Raw genomic sequence first — 18,873 nt, forward strand, 5'->3', positions numbered from 1 at the left:
GTCCGGGGTCCTTCGCAGCGGCACCCCAAGTCCTCACAGCCTTGGCTTGCGCGCCGTCTGTAAATCGTCGGGGTGGCTGGAGTACGGGTTCTTTTGGGAACTTGTTAGGGTAAGAAGTTCCAGAGGGGGGCTGTTGGGCCACCTGCTTCAGATGCACCTGGCAGGTCCTTACAGATGCCGGTTTGGGGCTCCTCACAAGACACTTTGGATAAGATTCAGAGTTTGGGCCCCCAAATCTGCATATGTAGGAAGGGCCCTACGTGTTACTGAGGGACCCTAAAGTTTGAAAATCACTGGATGTGGGAGGCATTTTGGACACTACTACCCGTGACCCACTTAAAAAAGACCCAGAGAATCACAATATGACTTTAAACTCAGCGGCCCATATGGATCCACCCTGGTCTTAGATGGAGAGAAAGCATCGTTAGAATGGATTTGAGAGTCTTTTCAAGTAGGTCTCTGTTGAGTAAGTGTTCTGTGCTGTAGAATCTTTAAATATTTGTCAGCGTGTTCCTAATATAGCGCATATTTCTTAGAATTCATAACTCCTAACTGTCCTTATTTTGGTAGACATATGGGACATGGATTTCCGGGTCAGCCTCAAATGCGTGTCTTATCTAGTGGTGGGTAAAGAGAAATTAGTTCCCGGTACTGGAAAGGTTTGTGTAATGCCGTGGGAAATCTTTAAATAATCTCGATACAAAAGTTACTCCTAACTCCTCAAACACCTGTGGGTGAGGTGGATTTTGTTTTCTTTATACAGTACTGGGTGTCCTTCACTCTTGTTCTGGGATTCTGTATCCAGTACATATGTCAGCGGTTTATATTTTTATTCCCCTGGATTGGAGGGTTGTGATTACTGTCAGTTTAGTCCCAAATTCATATTGACGTTGTTCAGTGAACAGTTGTGATCAGCACTATGCTAATCTCTTACTTTCTAAGAAAGCAAACTGAAGGGGTGAACGCCTACTCTTGAAAGTGAACGCATTGACTGGTAGAAGGGCAGTATAAGAGTCCTATGAAATGAAGCACATTTTTAGTTATGTTCCCAGAGTGGATGTAGAAAACTTGTTTCTTTTCAAATGTATGGTTTGCAATGCAACATGATGTAAGGATGAGCCGTGCTGTCCTCGGCAGAGTTAAGAATGCAGATTTCACGACACAGCTGGAAGGCAAGTAAAAGGTTTGTTACTTATCATTGTTGTTGTTACTACTTGTTATGGTACAGTTTCTGTGGTTGCATAAGGGTGTAGCACCGATTGGTGGTGCCCTGTGACAGTAGTAGGGCTCATCTTGTCTTTTCTGTTTGAGGACAGGATTTCTGGGATAACGCAGTGGGCAGTGGTACTTTAGGAAATTGTGTGTGTAGAAGAAATTCCCGGCATGTTAAGTACATAAACAGAGATAGCAAAATTATTACTTTCTTTAGGGATATTTTAAAGGAAAAAAAATCATCTCTAAATAAGGTTACCTTTTCTTTTTTTAATGTCAAATAAGTTAAGAGACTCTTTTACAAACTGAACCAGTTCATCCTTAAGGGGTTAGTGAAATAAAGGTAATGCTTTTCTGTCAAGTGAGTGTGGGAGGTGATTACTAGTGCCTCTCGGACTCTATATTCTGACAGTTACCCTTGCTCTAGGTCAGAGAATTGTTCTGCTATTGCTGTTTTGTTACTTATTTGGAATGTTGGTGCGATCTCAGTGATAAGTGGAATCCAAGGGAGGGTGGAATACCCTTGAAGGCAGAGCAGCCGTGTCGTTGTCTCGAGAACGGGAGCAGCTCAGCTGCAGGGATTTCGGAGAGCTGCAGACGCTTGCTTCAGAAAGCAACTCCCCGGAAGGATTCCTGACAGGAAGGAAGCTGCTACGACACAAGAACAATTCTGGGTGTCACTGAGAGTCCCAGTGTTTTCAGCGATCACTAAGCACAGATTTCAAGGCTGTTTCACTAAGTGATCTTTTTGAACCTAGGAACCTGTAATTTGACACATCATTTCTCTAAAACCTTTTATTTCATCCTCCTCCCTTCAGAGGATTGTTAAGGAACATTTTGGTCTTAAAGATTTTCAAAGCCTGAATCAGAATTTTGAGTGGAAGAGATGCTAAAGCTTATTAATCCATTCATTTTGTTTTATTTTACTTTGCATATCAGGCGACTCAGCCTCAGGAAGTTTCAGTAACTCGACTCAGGTCACATGTGCAGTAGACCCAGGCCCTGAACACAAACCTGGGCCCTGTGGCTCCTAACCACAAGGAGCACAGACTGCTGGCCGAGGGGCCTTTCGTGTTTGGGCACTGTCCCCCCCAGTCCTCCCCGTCTCCCTCGCCCACCCAGCACCTGTGTGTGCTGCCAGAGTTACAGGTGAAGAATTCCCTTTCTCACAGTGACCTTTAGCTTGACACTGTTTTGGTTACTATCAGATCTCATCTTTTGATCTGTCCCCACTTACGGGAACACAGGGATGCATTACAGACGGTGTGGGTGGTGGGAGATAAGGCCGGAGATGGAGAGAGGAGCTGGAATTGGAAGGAATTTGCATGCCATTTGCATGTCGGCTTCACTGAAGTTGAGCTCAGGTTGTCCCAGTAGCAGTTACAGTGGCCACCTGTTTCATGGGCACACTAGCAGTTTGCACCTTACTCTTTGTAGAAACTTCAAAATTTGCTGTTGAATTAATTATTGAGTACTGATTGTGTGCCAGGCGGTACACTTTGTGCTTTGTCTGTCTTTCATCCTCTCCCACTTTGAGAGAGAGAGGCCCCGTGGGACCTGCCGGGAAAACGGGGAGAGCGGGGCTGAAGCGAAGTCACCCGTCTGTGACAGAGCCGCAGCTGGGATTGGAGCCAGACGGGTCCGGCTTCCAAGTCCCGCTTCTTTTTTCCTGCTCGCTGCTCTGCGCCAGGCAGGAGCCGAACCCGCAGTCTTCAGATTCCGTCCGTTTTTTTAACACTGTCGCTTTTGCTTAGGGCCGTGCCTAATTACATGATAGGTGCTCGGTAAATGTTGAGTAAATGATTCATTGAATCTTAACTCGGGTCAGCGAAGTTATTCTTTGGACACCGTTACCCGAAGTAACTTCGTTCCCATAAAAACGGTGTTATGAAGTTTTTATACTGTCTGATTAGATTCTTAGCAGGTGTGCCTGTAAATCGTGCGAGGCCAGAGACAAGAATACAAATGGAGGCCTGCAGATCATTATGTATTTCAGGGTTTTCCAGTCTTTGCACCGTGGACGTCTGGGACCAGCCAGGTGTCCGTGTGGCAGGCAGGGGCCTGCCCTGTGCGTTGCAGGGTGTTGAACAGCATCTCTGGCCCCCACACGTGGAAAGCCAGCGGTAATCTTCCCTGTCCCCCAAGGACTACCACCAGAAATGTCCCCAGACAGCACCGTTCTTTCAGAAACCTGAAATGAACATTAAGCTATTACCCTGAGCTGATGCTTCCTTTGGCCCATAAAAAAGAGTATTGCGTAACTGATCAAAGAGTTGTGACCATGTCTGTGGCTTAGAGAACCCGTGCGTTCTGTTGTCATGGCTGTCGGGACAGGAACTGTCAAATTCTGTGAACGACTTTGAACAGTGTTTGGGGAATTATGCTGTTCCTGAGTAGGAAGTGAGATAATGGGGCTTTTTTCTTGTCATTGGTGTCTTATTCTAAAAGGAGAAAGAAATATTTTTTCTTTTTTTTTATATCACACAGTGTTTGTCTTCTTGTGTCTTCTCTTAGCATGATGCGCTCGAGGTCCATCCATATTATTGCAGATGGCAGGATCTCCTTCTTTCTTAGCAGCCAGGAGAAGGAAGAAATAATTTCTGAGTTATTAAGTGGCAGTTTCAGTCATGAAACGCTGAAAGGTTGAGATGAGTCATTATGTGTGGGTTTAATTTATAGGGAGTTTGTAGGTTTCTTTTCTTTTCCTTTTTTTTTTGAATGATCGTGCACTGTAGAATGAACACAGTTCTAAGGGAGTATGATCACAGAGTGAATGTGAGCAGTTCCTCCTATCATTAACACGTCACACGCATCAAGATCCCTGTCACTCGCGTCTGCCGGCTGCACCCCGTTCGGAGGCAAGCCAGCTCTCTCTGCGCACTGAAGCACACGGGAGGGGTTGCTCTTCCCGCTCCTCCTGCAGCGGCTGTCCGGTTCCCCCTTCCGCATGTTTGTTCACTGCTCTCTCTCTTGAAGTATTATGAGGTAGCAGCATTCCGGTTTTTTATTCAAGGAGGAATCACTACGTAGGTCTTTTCCCTTGTGCCTCTGAGTCAGGAGTTTGCTGTATTCTGAAGACAGGTGTGAACCCTTCCGCCGTGTCTTCTTCCAGCAGGACTGCAGTCCGTCTGAATGCCATTTACTGGTGGTGTTACTCTTCGTTGGCGAGTTGCTCAGCTGTACCTTTTCCTTTGCATCGCCTGAGCTCCAGGGTATTTCTGCTGCAGTAGTTTTCCTGGATAATGCTAAGTGGACTTCATACCGCTCCTAGTTAATTAGCTTTTCCAACAACTGTCTTGGCAGTTTGCTGCAAAGTTCTCTGCACTCCGGTTGCACTTAACTTTAAATGGACCTCGCTCCTGCTGGGCAGAGAAAACAAAGTATAAGGTGTTCGAGTTTGGCACTGTCAATTCCTGGGATCACAGAAACTTTGCAAAATGTAGTCTGCCAGGCTAAAGGGTTAGAAGTTGAAAGGAGTGGCTTATTTATGACCCCTGACTTAAACTGATTGATCACCTTAGTTAGAAGTAATTTTACTGGCTGTTTGATTTATTAATGAAAAATGAGAGTATCTTCCAGGGGTATGCAGATGTAGTAGAATTTATGTCATTGGGTTTTGGAGGTAGAAACACTTTATGAACATGTGACTAGAATCGGCATGTTGTCAGGACAAGATCGTTGCGTCTTGGATTCTGGCTGTCTGCAGCGCCTGGTTCCCCAAGGGCGTCTGCAGGGAGGAAGGCACTGCAGGTGAGTGCGCAACCGCTGGGGTTTGCGGGGTTGGGGTGGGTCCCAGTCCCTCTGGACTTTCCCATTCTGTTAGCTGGCTGGACTGGGGGAGCGTCAGGGGTCTAGTTTCTTCTTCAGTCCACAGTCCAGATTAGAAGGCAACGTTAACTCACTCCTTGGCTGTCCATGCCACCTTTCCCCCTGGGTCCATCTTTTTTTTGCGTGGTCTTCCAAGGATGGGAGCACCTTTGGGAAGCAGTGCCAGGTTTGTCTTACTGCACCTGCTTTGTGAAAGGGAAGCAGGTCAGGTCTGGGGGAGCGATGGAAGAAACATGGGTGTCGCCCCGGGCCAGTTCTGCTCCTGTTACCACCGTCACGAGAGCTCCGTTTCCTGCCACGGCGGCTTCGCACTGCTGGTTCCTGAGGAGTCCGTGTTGTTCTCGATCCACATGGGAGCGTGGCGCAGGGGAATCTCGAGTTACCTTTGGAGCCAGAGTTGTCTGAACGCCTCCCTTGAAGTGTGATCGGCACTTCGTGTGGGATGGATGCCGCAGAGACCCAGCAGGTGGGGCTCCCTACCGGACCCCACTTCAGCTGGCAGATCCGTTTTATTCGTAGGATCCTGCGTGTGATTTCAGCTGGGAAATAAGTTGGCTACTTACAAAAAGTCTGAAATTTGTAGTCTTAGACATTAGAATATACCCTCTGACAAGAACATAAGATGTTTTAGAATCAAAAGCTCAGGAACCTAGACACAGAAACCAAAACCAGTTTAGCTGATGGCATCTCACCGGTTTTGCTGTATTGATCTCCAGGGAGGGAGTTGTGTGATTTCTCGTTGTGGCCCTTTCTCGGTCACAGGCACTGTCGACGTGCCTTCGGAGTCACAAAAGTTTGCTTTCAGCTCTTCTTGTTTTCCTGTTGGATTTCCTTAGGGACTGATTCATTCAGCAAACGTTTTAGTGCCTGCATGTGCAAGGCACTGCTGGGTGCGGAACACAGAGGTTAGTACAGCAGTAGAGAAGTTTATCTAGTTGCTAGAACCTTGTATAGGTAGATGGCTACCTCGGAAAGCAGGACCTGGCAGGCACCCTGTGAAGGAAGTTGTGGAGTTCAGAGGAGACACTGCAAGCAGAAGATGAGGTCGTAAGCCTGAGCGATTTCGAAGACGATAATTGATTGGAAGTAGTGATTGTAGGAGAAGTGTGGGTTCGGAGAAAATGTCGGCGGTGAGTCATGCACGTGAAAATAACCCGCAGCCAGTCGGCATAAGTTGTTTGTGCTGGGGAAGGTGGAGACTTCATATATGTGGTAAACTTGTCTCTCACTCAACACACACTTGTTGCACACTGTGTGTGCGTTACACTGACACGGAGGAGCCCCCAGCCCCCGCATACTGGGCATAGTAGGTGTCATCATGGACATGGTACCTGCTCCACGCAGCCTGGCCTGGTGGGGAAGACAGGTGCTGAGCTTGCAGTGATACTGACCAGACAGGGGGCTGTACGAGCCCCTCCGCCTGTTTTCTTTGCCACTGGGCCCACATCTCTTGATACCAGTGCCAGGCCCATCGTGCACAGTGAGGGATGGAGAGGGACTCACATTACTGAGAGAGTGGCCCAGGTTGCTATGGAAACACACAGGAGAGGTTGGAGAGTGGTTGGTCAAGCACGGGAGCCTGAGTGGTGGGCTTTGGATGTGGACAGTGGGGGAAGCAGGGGCGTGGGCTGCAGGGGAGACTGCAGGTTGAGGAGGAAGTACAATACGTAGAGGTGTTGGATTGGTGGCCGAGGGAGGAGGAGGAGTCAGGGTTCACTTCCAGGGGTCGGGCCTGACCGTGGGAGTGAACTGCTCTGGTTTGATACAGGGACTTTTGGAGGAAGAGCCTTTTGGGGAAACTGAGATGGCGAGTGAGTTCATTTTAGGGTGTGACAAGGGTGTGGTGCCTGAAGGACATCCAGGGCACATTTTTAGGAATACCAGTGGATGAAGGAAGGAAAGGAATGGCTTGTAAAGAGAGCGCAGGGGCTTAGGACAGAGTCTAGACGAGAATTTCCCTGAAGGACTGAACAGGCAGAGGAACGAAGAGGGAGCGGGTGGGGCGCCGTTCAAACCAAAGCCACTGCAGGCGCTGCTCCCGCGGCGAGAACTGGGCGCGGCTCAGATGGCAGTCCATCTGCCTAGAGAGGCACTTGAAGCGGTCCAACGTGCGAGTAAAAGAAAGCCGGACAGTCGTGCTGTTGGATGCTCTGTCAAGGAGAATTTACAAAGTGTTAGAAAAAATCGTATTTTAAAACTTTGGGACTTAAAGATGATCGTGTATCTTACCATGGTGTGCAGTGAGTGCCCTGTGCTCACGTCCTTCACTGTCTTGTCGCTGCTGCCTGGCAGGCGAAGAGACGGTCAGAGGTGAGCGGTCCTTGGCCGAGGATGCAAACTCTGTAACTCCTGGGTAGACATGCTGAATCGTGCAGTTTGCAAATAGGAACTCTAGGGCAGCTCCCTATATGTAGTTTAAGATATTTCATATAGAACTAAGCTGTTAGTAACTTATTCCATTGCCGTCTTCGTTAAGTCTCACTGTTATGTGTATCCATGCAAGAACTGAGTGATTTTTCGGTGGCAGATGCGATGCTTATGTAAACATGCGGAGGAATTGCTTTATTTTAAACAAAGAACTGAGGAGCATTCAGACACTGGAGGTGTCACCTGAGCGCATCCGTTCGCTCTGCTCTCGGAGTCTTCAGCAGGACGTGCTTTCTCCCCTTACACAGTTCAGACCGCCCGCCCCCCCCCCCCCAAACCCTCACCCATTGGTTTCTGGGTATTGACTCAGCATAATGCAGTAGACAGGCTCTAGTCTTTCTTTTCAGCAACATAGGAATGTTGCTGCCCTCTTTGTTGCCGTGCTGATAGGTTCCAGCAGCACGCTGGTTAAAGGCCGACCGTCAGGGTTCCGAGAACATTAGGGAGGGGTGAGTATGATTAAGATGGGTTGTACCGTTGAGTTTTTGCAATTTTAGATTAATTTTTTAATCTACAGTTGCACTGCTGACAATTTCAGTATTTGCATAAAAGTGAAGTAATTCTTAAAATCAATCATTTAAAATGTTCAAGAGTAAATTTCTTTTTATAGTTGTAACAATAATATGAAAACTACAAATGTATACAGAGTTCCAGGTTCTTTGTGTGTATGCTACAGGAAGTTGCTGGGTTTTTTTTTTCTTTTTCTTGCATGCATCAGTAGTAATAAATATTAACTTTGAACTTGAGGAAAATTTAGTACTACATTGGAGTCTTATGGTGGCATCACATTTTGGTTTATGGTTCAATAATATTTGGTTTAATAATATTGATTAGAAAAGATTAGATTGCCCTTCTAGAATACTCAAAAATTTCAAGAAGCCTTGGGCTCTTCACTTTGCTACCAAACTCTCATGTATGGAGTGGACAGAAAATGTTTGGGATTGCTATACATCAGTGAGAAGTTTAGGCGGGGAGGGGCTATATCCAGTGCTGAACCATGAAGGGTTAAGTTAGTAGTTTAGAATTTTTTTAATTAAACCCTTTCACTTACCTAGGGTTATTCAGCAAATCCCAGTTTGTATTTTGCTGTCTTCAAACTTTGGGTAGAGAAATAATTTAAACTCTGCATTCTGTTTAGAGACATAATTAGTATGCCACCTTTTTCTTCCTGTACTGCTCGATCAGAAAACTTCATCATCTCGATTCAAACGAAGATCTCCAACATATGGCACAGACACTGTGGGTGTTATGAAATCTATAAGAAGAATCAGTGCTATTGGTATATTAAATGTATTTGTTCTAAAAATAACTTTGGAAGTTACAAACACCCTCACAGATTCAACACTTTTGTTACTTTTTGACTAATGAGGAAATAAAGTTTTAAATTATGTGTTTGGGGAATTTTAAAGATGTTTTGAATTTTGCCTGAAATAACTCATATCCTGCTTGTGAAATATTCAGAGGATTTTTAATTTAAAATAAATCAACCTAGTTAACTGAAAAAAGTCACAGTCATTGCCTATGGCAGATTCTTTATGCTCATAACAGTGACAAATTATCTTTTTTCTAAAGATTTTATTTATTTATTCTTAGAGAAAGGGTAGGAGAGGGAGAAAGAGAGGCGGGGAGATATCAATGTGTGGTTGCCTCTCTCGCATCCCCAACCGGGAACCTGGCCCACAACCCAGGCACGTGCCCTGACTGGGAATCGAACCAGTGACCCTTTGGTTCACAGGGTGGCACTCAATCCACTGACCCACACCAACCAGGGCACAAATTAATATCTTTTGATTTAAGGGTCTGTTTTCCTAGACTGTAGTGCTTTAGCTTGTTTAAGCAGTCTTATAAAGCAGAATTGTATTTGTTGAACTTTTTAAAAATTTTTTTAAATTTTTATTATTCTTTAAATCCTCACCTGAGGATGTGTTTATTGATTTTAGAGCGGGTGGAGAAAGAGAAACATTGACTAGTCCTCTCATGTGTGCCCTGACCCAGCTCGAACCCGCAACCTAGGTATGTGCTGTGACTAGGCATCAGCCCTACCGCCGCCCTGCCCCGCAGCCTTCTGATGTATGGGGTGATGCCCCAGCCCCGCCAAGGCAGGACTTTTTATAATTTTTTTTAGAGCTTTAGCTAAACTGCAGGGACCCCCACCCTTCTTTTTCATTACAACTACATATCAAGTCAAACAAGTATAATGATGGAAAAAGCTGATTTAAAACCAGCGGTGTTGAGACATAATTCATATACCATGAACTTTACATGTGCTAAGGGTAGGGAAGGTCCTGATGTTTGCATAAAACACGAACCCTGGGGATTACCCGAGTGCCGATTATAAACGTGAGTTCCCGGGCGTCTTGCCTTGCCTTCTCCCCATGTTTTGACTCAGTGGGACTCACTTTGCTAAATATTAGGACACTTGCTAAAATTAAAGAGACTGAGTGGTAAGATTCTGAAATTCTAGTTCTTTTCCACCTCTTATTTATTAAGAAGATACTTTTATCTCTGAATTTTTAAACTCAGATGGAGTATTTTTAAATATAAGAATCTGAAATCACGCAGTATCAGATTACCATAATCACAATACAAATGTTTTAATTTGTGGAGGGGAGAGTCCTTAAAATATTTCAAATTAATTCCTTTTGTGTTCATTTTGCCTTATATAAACGTCAACATCACAGCCTTTCTAAAGGCTTCTGGAAAATGTCACTTTTTTTTTTTAACTTTCACAAATTGGAAATGCCACATTTAAGCAACTTCTGAGGAGGAAGGAGGAATGAAAGGTGGTTATAATGTGTGTAGGTTTGAATTTTAAACATTCATCCAGTCCCAGTATGAAGTGTTCTGTCTACCAAGAACCTCCACAGACTTTGTTACCTGCGTGGCAAGTTCATTTGGAAGGAAAGTATCAAAGCGTGAAAATGAGAATCATGGCGACCTGCACCAGGTCCCATCGCCTACGTAACCCTCTTTGCCGGTGTGCGGTGTGGGAGGAGCTGATGCAAGATGCTTAGAGATTCTGGTCCTCAGGGACATGGGTGGCGTGGTTTCCCAGCACGGGGGGAGTGCTGGAGATCTCCGCCACCAGTCGCAGCGCATTGCTGGCAGTGATAACTCCGTCCCGTCAGCATCTTCTTTGAAGGTGTTTCCAAGTGCCCTGGCGTTTATCTTCTCTGTCACTCAGTTGGTCTCATGGATAGCGCCTCGTATGATTCATTTATTGTAACGTAGTAGATGATCTCAAGTACAAACTGTATTATAACTTTTTATCTTTTGTGTATATTAGATAGGAATGGTATCCCAAGTACCTAAAACACACAAGAAGAAAATGTCAGATGCTTAGTTGTTTAAATCACTGTATAAATCAGAGTGGCTCTCTGGAGCAGTGGTTTCTGAACCTGGGTGTGCGTGATGGTCCTTCCTATCACAGGAAGGGGGTGATGGTTAGAAATAGGAACTCTGGTACCCTGCCCCCAGAGACTGACTCAGCACATCCTGGTTGGGGCCGGGCCTGTTCGCCTTAAAGATACCCAGGGAATCGTTCTTGGGGCGGCACACAGAGCGCCCGAGGAAAACACTGTACTGTGAGAACAGTTTGCTTGTGAAGGATTTCTTAGGACATAACCGTGTGTTCACGCTAAGAGTTTAGGCACATTCACACAGGGGAAGCGGAGGCCCGTGGGCGCTGGTTTTGTGAGGGGGTTCGGGTGGCGGTCGGCGCCCCGAGTCACGCGAGTGTTAGCGTTGAGCGTGGTGGGGAAATCGGCGTCACTAAGCATGTGCACTTCTGCTTCTGGTGCCTAGTTGTAAGGCTGGGGGTGAGCTCAGTTACTTTACATTATGATTTTGTTCGTGTCTGTCTTTTGTTTTTAGCACAGGAATAAGTTATCTTGTTTTCTGAAACATTGACTTCTTATAATTATGTTATATTGATCTTAAGGATCACAGCGTCAGGAACCAGTTTGGTCAATTATTCGCACATCTCACAATGCCTAGCTTAGTGCCTTGACTATAGCAGGCATTTTATATAAAACATTTAATTACAGATGTCTAGGCAATGTCTCAGTTGATGAGCTTTCTACCCAGATTACTACATTATATGATGCTAAGGCTGTAATTATTGTGTACCAGAAAGACTGAGGCTTAGGCAAACTCTAAGGTATTATTTTTACCAGCCTTCTGTGTCTCCCCTCCACCCCCACGTCTCTCTTCATCCGCCTTGGCCGGAGGGCTGCTGCTTGTCCTCATTTTGTAGCTGCAACTGAAAACGTGACCATTTTGTGTCCTCCCTTCAGTCACGGCCCAGCACTCAGTCTGAGATAGGGAGCAGGGGCATCCTAGGCCCCGGGTTGCCTGCCAGGGTCAGGATTGGGCCGCTGGCCCCGGCAGCGTCGTTAGCAGCGCCCTCTGTCACCCTCAAGGTGCCAGCTTGTGGACGCACCCTTGGGCCCTGGGGCCGTCCAAATCGCTGGTTGGCCAATGGAGTTCTTGCCTTCACTGGCCCTTAAGGGCCAGTCACGGGCTCTGCGAGCTCATCTTTCGTTGGGCTGGTGCTTGGCCTGTGTCTGTGTTTCGGTTTCGGTTTCTAACGCGTGGGTTCCTAAACCCCCTAGTCTGGTCCTGTAGCAGGCAGCATTCTTCCAATGGGGCGGTCCTCTCTTGCTCTTCGGCTGGCCCTGTTACGCAGTTGACCCTCGAACGGGACAGGTTCAGCTGCGTGGGTCCACTGATACACGGGTTTTCCCCAATAAATACTGTGAATGTATTTCCTTTCTCATGGTTGTCTTAATAATGTTTCCTTTTCCCTAGCTTTATTTAAGAATGCAGTTCGGGGCGGACAAAAGTAGGCTGACAGTTGTCTGTATGGTTAGAATGACATGCAGGTTATGATCATTACACTGGCTTTATTAACTCAAAAGAATGTCACAATGGCACATGCTCTTGGTACAATCTTGTAAATGCTCAAGTAAGTAACACAATAGTTAATGAGTAAATAATGCAAGAGCAGACTGCGTTTCATGCGCTCACAACTGGAAACCTACCGTTGCCCACCCCTGTATGGAATACATGTAACATGCAGTGTATGTGTTAATCATGGTTTATGTTATTGGTAAGGCTTCTGATCAACAGTAGGCTGTTACTAGTAGTAGTAAGTTGTGGAGGAGTCAAAAGTTAAATGCTTTTTTCCTACGGTGGAGGTGAGGGGTTGGTTGGCACCCCTAATATTGTTCATTAGTCAGGTGTATTATGTGTTTACCAAGATTGGCTCTGAGAAGTGGAAAATATGTTTTTGTAGAGAATATTTTGTTGAGATATATTCCAGAAGTGCAGATTGTCAGAACCCTTAATGACTCTGCCAGCTGTTTTCCTAGGTGGGCACTATGTCTCCTTTTGAAGATCAGGATGCTGTGTGTGTGTGTGCTAGAGTTTTGGCTAGATTGTGTTCTAAGTAGGTCTTTTAAAACCCATTAGTGCTTAGTATCTTACTTTCTCAGTTCCACTTTAATTTCTACGTAGCTGTCTGTTTGCCTTTGTCCCTCCTCTGTTTTTCTCCCTATTAATCATGATACTTAAATTCATCTCCCACCACTGCATAATTCTCCCCTCCCCAAAACATATTAATCATGCAAGGTAAATCTCAATATAGTAGTACGATGGTTTGGATTCAAAAGGAAAGTTGTTGCTCACATACTTAAAAAAAAACAGTTACATGGAGAAAATCTTAATCCGTTTGTAATTCTTAATGGTACTACCAACATTATCACAAAGGACATTTAGTTAATACTTTATATGTTAGATTAAAAAGGGCATCACACACCATTTCAGTTTTCAGTTCTGCTTCATCCAGTTACTCACCTCCGGCAACTGGGACACGGGAGCACTGCGCTCCCCTCCCGAGGCCGGGGCCGCGGCCACCTGAGCTCCTTTGAGGGCCTCCGAGGCTCCCGGGGCCGGGACGCGGTCTGAGAGGGAGGTGGCACAGACGTGGGAGCGCCTGTCTGTCCCGGCCGCAGCTCCCGTGCCGTGTCAGCCCCTGGGTGGGCGGCTGTCCGTGCGGCAGCCGGAGCCGGCGGCGGACGGAGCCAGCAGAGAGTTGTGTTTCCTGATTTCAATATTTGCGGTGATTTTTCTCGTATGACGATTCCAGAGGGTTTTTCACATACCATCTTTCAGGAATGTGGTTTCTAAAAGCCAGCTTATTCTACATTTTATTGCTCTTGTCCTCGGGCAGTTCTGCTGAGTAATATGTAATCTTTCTCAGTTAGATATGGTAGCACACAGTCAGGTGAGGTCCAGGAATAAAATCCACAGGTTGACTTTGCAAGTGGGAGACTGTGTAACACACATTCTCGTATTAAAAATTGTATGGGGGGGAGACGTTGAGTACAGACCAGACCCTGGGACTCTGCCCAAGGCTGCCCTTCTCTAAAGACGGAGACTCGGAGCACGTTGGAAAGTGTCGTGTGTAAGTGTCATGTGTGCCTGTTGCAGAGCTAGGGATGGCGGGGCGGGGTGGGGGGGGGCATCCTTGAAAACAGAGCCGGAGCCTTCAGGTCCCCTGGTGGTCTCTGCCGGTCGCCCTTCTCTCTCCCGCAAGGTGCGCGCGCCGGGAATAAGCAACAGGCAGTGGAACTGAGAGCGGACGGAGGGAGGGATAGAATTGCACGTGGAAAGAACCATGTAATAAAACACTCCTCTGATGGATTAAAACCTTTTTAAAAGGAACACTTTCCTCAAGATAAGACTGTTGTGTTCCTGTTTCTTTGACCCCCGTCTGGTTGGTTCCTGAACTCCCGGGACCGAGTTCCAGCGCCTCCCCCGTCCCTCCTGTCCGAGCTCTGGGCATCAGAAGTGCGCCGTGGCTCCCCCACCCGCCGTCTCCTGTTGTGATGCTCGCACTGTTCCACCCGACTGTCGTCCTCCGTCACTGTCCCCCGCTCGTCCTCACAGTTCGGTCTGCTCGGTCTTCAGGGAAGCCCTGGGGGCAAGTCCCGTGTCCTGCCTAAAACCGCCGTTGTCTGCGCTGCTGCGGCCCTTGGGCCGTGCGGTCCCCGTGACAGTGGATAGGCCTTGTCTCCGGATGTGTCCCTCTGTTGCCCAGGCGCGTCCGAGTCCGGGACCTGGGAGGGCCGTGTGCGCGTGGGGCCGTGATGCTGCTGACGCTTCCCAGCGGTGTGACGTGAGCTTGTTGTTCTGGCACCAGCTGTACGGGTACCTTGACTTGTCGCTTTAACCTTGGAGGGAACATACGTGGTGCAGACTCTCACGGGGCTTTGGACACCCCAGAGCTAGATGGAGTCTGGAGGTGATGAATTTTTTAATCTAATAGAAAAACAGCCTGTCTTGTCTCTTTCACCTTGATTACTGATGTCCTCTTCCAGGCCTAAAAATAAACCATTAGATGTTCCAAGTGATTCATGGGCATTGTCATCTGTGCGCCAGAGAAATCATATTGTTCTGGCATTTATTTGGTGGACAGTCTGCTGTCTTTGTCATTATTTTGATTCTTACAGCACGTATTACAGCAGATCTTAAATTCGTTTCATCAGCTCACTTTGGGTCTACGTTCACTTAGTAAAGAAACAGTTTGTGAGAGTCTGCCCTCTTCAGACATGCACAGCAGTGAGTGAGATACAGGCTTTATGTTGGAGTGACTTATGTTCTGGTTGTAAAGACAGGTATGTGTGTAAGTAAGGACAGTGAATTGTTACAGGTGCTATGATAGAAATATACATAAAGGACCAAAACCCAGTAATCACAGCCATTAACACTTGAAAGTGTGAAGTTTAGCGAGCCCTAAATACCCCAGTGAGCTCCTAAGACGCTACAGTTGAGAAGCAGTTGAGGGAATGGAATCGCTGTGCAGAAGGCGTAGACACGGGCGTTCCCTGCTTTCACAGACCAGCCTGGTCCAGAGTCACACAGCTGACCCCACAGTGGGACCTGAGCGTTCCTCGACTCCAGCGACGGGGTTAGAGGGCAGTTTCGTCCCCAGAGCCCAGTGCCACGCTGGTTCTTCATACTAGAGACATCAGTAGGTTAACAGTGGTTTAACAATGGAGGCATTACTGTTTCCAGTTAGATGTAAATTATCACTGAGTAATATAGTGAGTTGAAAGTGTAAGTGGTTTATTTTAAAAGGGCTCTTTATTAATCATCCAAACCCCCAAACCTTCATAGGAAAGCTTCATGGGAAAGCAAATGTCGTCATAGGCTACAAGTATGCCCTGGCAGACCAGCTGCTTAGAAACGAGCAGAATCCTTCCAGAGCCTTCATGTGCCCACGCGCCTGACCCCTGCTGTGAGGATTTCTGTGCCGCTCCTCCAGTCCTTCTGTGACTAGGCTAGGGCAGGCTGGAAATCAGTTCTCAACCTCACCGTCGAAGGGGGAAGGTGCTAGGGGTCGAGGCCTCGCGCTCTGTGGGAGGGGAGGGCTCGGGGACATGGGTGAGTCCACGTGGGAATGGCGTTGGGGTGAGAGGAGAAGAGCCAGCTTTGGGTGTCTTTACAGAAGAAATGGCTAACTTGGGAGTATGCAAGTTTTACTAAAAACTATGTCACATGTTTTTAAGTGACTTCCATGTTCCAGGGCATTTTTATACTAATTTAGTGTTCCTAAGCACTGAGAGGTGGGTAGGAGGGTCTTCCTGTCTGTTGAACAGATGGCCCCACGAGCCTGGCACTTTTTGGCGGGGTCATCATTTTTCTCTTTCCAGCTCTTCCCCTGTTCCGTTTTCTCGTAGACTTTCTGTTTCTCGCCCTAAGTGTGTCATTAGCGGGGTCTGAATTCCACAGGCTGCGGGAGAGTAGTGGGTCACTTCTTTATAAGCTGGGACTAAAGTTAAAGCAGAATGCGTATTGCTCAGCCTTGCTGGTTGCTTAAGACTTTTGGCATATGCTTAGCCCGTTTTTTTTCTTTGGAAAAGAGACCGTTGGGAATAGATTGGAAAGTGGGGAGCTTGTTGGAAAAGATCAGAAGCAGGGATGAGGAGGAATTAAAGGAATGCCTTAAGGAAAACAGGTATAAGTGTGTTTATTTTCTTATATAAACACACTTATATATGAACATTATAGAGATCTGCTTTTATTAAACTAGCAGTACAGGTACCTTAATGGTATCTTGTTTAAGCTATTTGACCCTGCCTGGAGAATTCGATATGGATATTATCAAGTGCTTGATAGCTTTATATTTGATGTCAGCGACGAGCTGGATAAGTTACATTACATTAGAGCCCGCTGCTAATTGATGACAAGTGAAGTGGACTCGGCGCGTCCCGGACAGCAGGCGGGAGGACCTGGGAGCGGGCGCATCCAGGAGCACACGGTCGCTGACAGCATGAGAGACTATGTCCAGGTCCCTGCCGCCGAGCTGGAGAAGCCGTACGAGCTGGCCCCGACGAGGGAGCCCGCCGCGCTGCTGTGCCTGCGTAGGTCCGGGGCTTCCGCGGCGTGGTTCTCACGGCGAGTTCAGTGCCTCTCATCTAAGGCAGTGGGTAGTTCTTTCTGTTGTGGTTACTGTCGCCACAGTCTTTTTAACCTCGTGTTATCTTCAGTATGTTCTCATTTTATAGAGGCCTGAGTAAACTTAACGCTTTAAACCTGGCTTTATGTGTCTTCTCTATCGTTGGTAGCTTTTCATTTACAGTAAGTGGTCAGATGGTGTTTTTGTTTTGTTTCACCCGGGTGTTGTGGAGGAACTCAATGTGATCGCTTATCTTCCTGCACAGAAGTGCATTCCTCGTCGGTCAGACAGACTTGCTCCTGCAGCCGTGTCCGTCGGTCCTGGTGTGTGGAATGCTAGAATGTGTAATTTAGAGACTGTTCGGCATGTGAGTGTAGTGTGGCAGTTACCCTGGGCAGTCATCAGATAGGGTTGGAATCTCAGCTCCTCTGCTCACCAGCTGTGTGATGGGACCCAAGGGCCCCCCAAACACCCCCGCTCCCTCATTTCTCAGACAGAGGAGAGCACCACCCGGGCGAGAACGAGTAGGAGTGAGTGAGTGATAGCGCGGCACCGTGTGTGCGCGCGCATCATGTCCAGAAATGGCAGCTCCCCCTGCCCCATGCACCACCGATGCTGATGTCGTTTCTGAGAGCTTATTGCGAGCCACCCGTAATAACTCACAATTTCAGATGACAGGTTTACAGCAAAGATTTCACATTGTTGGGGATGTTGTCTCAAGGGCCCCAAACCCCTGCGGACCCCTCTTGTGACAGTACCCTTCTGTCACTGCACTGCTAACGGTAGCTACCGTCTTAATTCAGTGCTTCCCATGTGTGACACCCTTAATAAGAACTTTGCAACAGTTGTATATAGTTTCCCAATAAGTATGAAAAGGGCATGGTCATGCCTATTTGACTGTCGGGGATTGTACATGGGGAGGGAGCCCCCAGCTGGACAGTGAGGGGCCTCAGGCTCACCCCAGGCCCGTCTGACCCGGACCCCCGCCCTTCGCCCCACACTGCCTGCTTCGTGCTTTGCCTTTTCCTGCCGCCCTCTCCCCAGTGGGCCTGAGCTTTCTGACCGTAGGGACTGGGCAGTGCATGTATCCCAAGGTCACAGTTCTTGTGGGCTCTTTAAAATGAAAGCAATATAGAATATCAGACAGGGTCAGCGTAAATGAAATTTAGCAGCTTACTGAGAGTCCTTAACTGCTGAAAATAACAGTTCACCATCCCGACGAGCAGCGCAGGGCACTGAGACTCGTCTCCAGCCCCGTTGCTGGCCTCTTTGCCATGACGGGCATCTGCGTTTACTGTGCCTCCGGCTGGTGTTCGTTTTAATCTTCTTCACAGGTTATCAGCTTCTTTCATCGTAAGTAGCACGTGCTTGCTTAGTGCCCTGTATGAGCTGATCGCTCCGTACAGGTCTGATTTTAGCCTATTTCAGCGTACTGACGTTTATCTGAAGTGTATTTGTGTTGTGTACAGTGAACACAGAATCTGACTTCTGCCTATTTCGCTGTTACCCTTGTTTTTCTTTCTAATAATCAGATTTGTGTTTCGATTTTGAACTCTAAAAGGAATTTAGGCATTTGGTGTTAATACTAAACAGTCTCCTAATGGACTCTTTCGCATTGTTTTCATTCTATTAAAGTAAAAAACATGCTGAACAATGGACAGCATTTTATATCATCAGCCTAAGTATAGACTGCTGAGTTATTCACTACTTTTTACAACAGTTCATAGACTCCTCAAGGCCAAAGAGCGTGTGTCCTTCATACCTTCTTGCATCCGCGGTATCCAGCATGATGCCACACAGTAGGTGCAGATGAAACATTTGGAGGCTGGTGGATTCGACCCCTAATATGTACCGAGACTCTGGGTCAGCCTTACGTGTTTCGGCCTGTGCTGGGCGCTCCGTTGACAGCTGGTGTATGGCTGGGGGCATGACTGCTGCTGTGT

At 47.1% G+C, this 18,873-nt stretch overlaps 1 protein-coding gene across 1 annotated transcript in view; it reads left to right on the top strand.

The window, feature by feature from the left end:
* Positions 1-18,873, top strand: part of EFR3A (EFR3 homolog A) — a 66,089-nt gene that overhangs the window by 697 nt on the left and 46,519 nt on the right. The gene's annotated exons all lie outside the window — the stretch shown is intronic.

Source organism: Phyllostomus hastatus, unplaced genomic scaffold, assembly GCF_019186645.2.
Source record: "Phyllostomus hastatus isolate PE091 unplaced genomic scaffold, TTU_PhHast_1.1 phas_scaffold_21, whole genome shotgun sequence".
In the NCBI taxonomy this organism is placed as follows: Eukaryota; Metazoa; Chordata; class Mammalia; order Chiroptera; family Phyllostomidae; genus Phyllostomus; species Phyllostomus hastatus.